Below are 4,912 nucleotides of genomic sequence, written 5' to 3' on the forward strand. Positions count from 1 at the left end.
CTGCAATTTAAATCTTACTAGTTCCAATCACCTCTGTTGAAGGCTATAGCTTCTATGTGATTTATTAAGCATTTTGATCAAAAGATGTTTATTGAGCATTGAACAGGGCTCTAGACCAGAGATGCAGTAGCAGATTCCATAGTCACTCTCAGGGAATTTATAATCTAATTGGAGGACAGATATTGAACAAGCAATTATAAGACTGATGAGTGTTATAATAAAGGAAGTACAAGATGTTCACTATGAGAACATTTCTTTTTCCTCTGGGCTTCAGGAGAAAAAAAACAGCAGGTTAAAAAGTGACTGTTTTTCCTCCAACTCCCTGCTCCTGGCCATCCAAAGGAAAGATTTCATGTAGAAAGTATCTGTATCAAGAACTCGAAACAAGTCTCCATAACTATTTTTTTTTCTTCCTTTTTTAGGAATGGAGAAGCAACCTTCTTAGCAACTGGCATATTTCCAGCTTAGCTGCTGACTGGGTAAGACCAGACATTTATAACAATTCTCTTGGTTTTCTCTTGGCGACTCCAGTTGTTCCCATTTTATTAGCTATCCCTGCCTGGGAGATACTTAGAAACAACCCTCAAAAAGAGGCTGCATTCCTATGTTTTAAAACAATGGTGAAGGCAGTTGTTTGACGGTATCTACAGATCAGTTTCATGAGAGCCTTGAAGAGATTTTTGTTTCCCCCTTCGGTCTTAGATTTCTTGAAATACCTGGGAGCTCTCAGAGAAAAAGCCTTTGCTGATTTTAAGGCTACATTTACAAGTCAATAGTATTTTTGCTATGAAAACCATTTGGTGGATCTCCATACACAGTTAAGAGTTACTTACTCTTATCGGAGAGTAAGTAAATGAACAACTTGGGTCTTCTGCAGGATCAGTGGGTTCAGCCTCAACCCCAGTGTCAGCAGTGGCCAAAACAACAGAAAAAGAGGGTCATGTCTGGTTAAGAATACAAAAGAGAGATAAGATGCTTTTCAAAAGGCTAACCTAGGATTATTTTTCAAACCGAGACTAAGCCAAATAGAAGATAAATGACATGTTTACGTGCAGAATCCTATAGAATTTATGCCAGGCCAAGAATGCAAGCCCGTTCAAGTGAGTTACCTTTTCTCCACGTGTGTCATCCTAGCTCACAGAGGAAGGGAGGTGAGCTCTGGCGCTTGCCACACAAGCCTTGCTCCTTCCCTCAGCTTTCTAACAGCCCTGGTACTTAGGAGGAGGGGTGTGGATGTGTGAGACTAGTTCAGCATTTCTAGTGAGTGTCTAATTCTTTTGGCTGGCAAGGGTGAAATACTGTCCTGGTGATAGACCTGGGATAATCAGGCGGGACATCGGTGTGAATGTTAACACCCTGTGGTAGAAAGAGTCCCGAACTTTGGGAAAGTCATGCAACCTCTCTGGGTTTTTCTCATTTTAAAATGGGCTCAGATAGAAAGCTGTGCCGCTGAGTCGTGTGGGCTACTTGTTAAAAGTGAGTATTTCTGACCCACCTGATTAGCAATCAGACTCGGGGGTAAGAGGTAGGAGCGGGGTGAGGGCTGGGAGTATGGATTGTGATCTGTTTTTGAAAAGCTCTGCTAGTGATTCTGCCGGTGACCGGTATGGTTCTGCTCTAAAATCCTCCGGGATGATTTCAGGAAACCACAAAGTTAATATTCCACAAGTAATACACTAGTATTGTACTAGATAAATCTCACAATCTACTCTGAAAAGAAAGTATTTGTTGCTCTTTCCTCCCTTGTCCCAAAGATGAATCTGGATTAATCCCAGGGTTATATAATTAGTAATAATAACAGTAATATAAAATTTACTACACTCGAGCCACTGTTCTAAGTATTTCATTTATTTCCATAAAATTCTCTCAACAATGCTGTGAGATAGACTATTACTATTATCCCCACCTTGCAGGTGAAGAAAGCAAGGAACAGAAAAGTCAAGTGACTTACATGTGGTAACACAGACAGCAAAGTATACTGGCTGGATTCAGGTGGGCTCTGGGGAACGTTCTATCTGGAGAAACCCAAGTAGTGTTCCTTCCACATTGGGTGGCAGTGGGGTTTTGTGGGAGAAGTGCAGGCTTTGGCAGCAAATAACCAAATTCTGATGCAATTACTTACTAGCTGTATGATCTTGGGTGACCTTACTTAGCCTTGCTAAGTGCCTTAGTCAGCTCAGACTGCTGTAACAAAATACCCTAGACTGGGTGGCTGCAACAAGATTTATTTCTCACAGACCTGAAGACTCGGGAGTCCAAGATGAAGGTGCCAGTGGGTTTTCTTCCTGGGGAGAGGCCTCTTCCTGATTTGCAGAAAGCTATCTCCTCGCTGTATCCTCACATTACACAGAGAGAGGGTACTGGTCTCCCTCTCTTCTTAGAATGGCCCTAATTCTACCATGTGGGCTTCATCTTCTTGGCTTCTTCTAAATCTCATCAATATTCAAAGGTTCTGTCTTTAAATACTGTTGCTTCAGGAGTTAGGTCTTCAACATATGAATTTTGGGAGGAAATAAGCATTCAGTCCATAGTGCTAAGGTTCAGTTTCTTTCTCTGCAAAATATATATCACACTTGTTTTTTTTTTTTCTCACTTGAAAATTTTATTGGTCAGGGAGAAAGGAAGTCAGGCAGCCCCCCAGCTTCCCGCCCAGGGTGCCACAAGCTCTCAGTGCTTCCCGTTGCCATTGACGGGGCGGTTCATGAGCTCGGGGGACACCAGGAATGCCTTGAGCTTGAGTCTGGTGCTGAGGCGTGCCACATAGGCCGAGAGTAGGAGGAAGGGGTCCAGCAGCTGGGGGCCGGGACCTGGTGAATCAGCAGCAAGTCCAGCAGGTTGTAGTCCGCAAAGGAGACCTGGTTACCCACGATGAAGACCTGGCCCCCCTCATTCTGGAACAACAGCATTTCAAAAGGCTTCAGGTAACCTGGTAGTGCCTTCACATACTCCTCCTTTCCTGCCTCATAGTTAGTGTAGATGAGGAGATCCTCCACACCATCGTTCACTACGTCCAGCAAGGCCGCCTCCTGCTGGTCCTTCCCGTAGAGCCCAAGGGAGAGGCCCAGGTGTCGCAGGATGGCATTGGACTGGTACAGGTGAGGTCTCCGTCCTGGAACTTGGGGAGCTGCCCATACACAGACAGGAGGCCTTGAGTGAGCCCTTCATCCAGGTCTCCATGGTCACCACCTCCTCCTTCCAGCTCTGCCCCTGGTCAGCCAGCAGCATGCGCATGGCCTCGCAGCACCCTTGAACAGGGAAGTAGATGATGGTGTAGGGTGGCATGGTGCAGCGTGGGTGATGGTGGCGGTGGTGGTAGCAGTGGCAGCGGCAGTGGTGGTGGCGGCGGCGGCGGCAGCAGACAGACATATCACACTTATTTGTAAGGTTTAGCAAAGAAGTAAGATTTTTATAAGGTCTCAGCTCAGTCTCATAATAAAAACAAAGTAAAGTATTCAAAACTTTCCTGACTATGTAGCAGGTACTGTTAAAGAAAATCTGAAGAATAATAATGATTTGTGGAATGCCATGCTTTCAGAACTATGCTACATGCACTTATGCATTGTATTCCCTGGATCCTTCATAACACCTGAAAAGCATTATTAGTATTTCTGTCACTATTTTATAGATGGGGAAACTGAGAGATTAAATATTTTCCTGAAGTCACAGCTGGTGACTAGCAGAACTGGGAATGGAAACACATCGTATGCTCAGAGTGCTAAGATATATGATATATGGCTTCTTCTGTTTATTTGGGAATATGTGAAATTCATTATTTGAAATTGTCATGAAATAAATAGAAATGAATATTTTTACCTAAGAGTTCTGAGTTTGCAAGAAATGTTTACTATGAGCCTCACAAGGAGAGAATTCAACTCTTTCTCTTAATGATGGCTTTATTTGCTGACTAAAAATAAGAATACCCAGGGAGGGGGAACTGGGGAGATACTAGTCAAAGGGCATACAGTTTCAGTTACACAAGATGACTAAGTCCTAGAGATTCACTGCATAGCACAGTGCATATAATTAACAATACTGTATTATATACTTAACTCTTTAAGAGAGTAGATCTTATGTTAAATTTTCTTTTTAAAAAAGGAGGAAAAAAATTAAAAAATTAAAAAATAAGAAAGAAGGAGGGTGGAACTTTCAGAGGTGATGGTTATGGTTATTGCATTGTTTATAGTGACAGTTTCAGAGGTGTATGCTTATTTTCAAACTCACCAAGATATGTACTTTAAATATGTACAGCTTTATTTGTATGTCAAGCATACCTCAAAAAATACATATAAAGATATGTAATCTTACAATGGGACGAAATGTCCAAAAAGGAATACAGTAGCCCATATCTCTGTTTTGTCCCTCTTTTCCCACCCTCCACTCTTGACATCTATTACCAAAGGCCAACTTTAAGGAGAGAAATATGGCTCTGAAATCATTTAGCCTGAGGGCAACATTCTTTTCTAGACTTCTTCTGTGTGTGAGCTGTCACCCAGCCCCTAGTTTTCTGTTTCTGACTCATCAAAGGAGTGTAGAAACATTTATATTCTCTCCTTTGGAAGAATTCTTCTGTGACCTCTTCCACCTCCAGTCCAGCCTGCAGGCTGAACGTGTTGGTTAAAGACAGAAACACTTAATTTTTAGAAAAACCGATAAACTGGGATTGAGTTTCCTTTTTAGGAGAATCTTCTAGATTTAAAAAAATCAGTATTAATTTTAATATTTAAAAAATGTGTTGGTTATGAAATTCTTGGAAAAAATATCATAGTAATATTGAAATTTTTTGAAGAAACTGCAGTGTAATCATAAAACCCCACAATTGGTATTAGAAACAAAAGCACTGACAGAAAATCCTCTTTTCCAACATAACCGGAAAAATGAATATAACCACCAAATCTCTCTTTGGCAGGATCCA

General features: G+C 41.8%; 1 pseudogene; it reads right to left on the reverse strand.

Annotated features, from left to right (window-relative positions):
• Positions 1-2,667: 2,667 nt before the first annotated feature.
• Positions 2,668-3,282, reverse strand: LOC119870746 (annotated as a pseudogene).
• Between the last annotated feature and the right edge of the window lie 1,630 nt (positions 3,283-4,912).

The sequence above is a fragment of the Canis lupus genome, chromosome 1 (assembly GCF_011100685.1).
Source record: "Canis lupus familiaris isolate Mischka breed German Shepherd chromosome 1, alternate assembly UU_Cfam_GSD_1.0, whole genome shotgun sequence".
Taxonomy (NCBI): domain Eukaryota; kingdom Metazoa; phylum Chordata; class Mammalia; order Carnivora; family Canidae; genus Canis; species Canis lupus.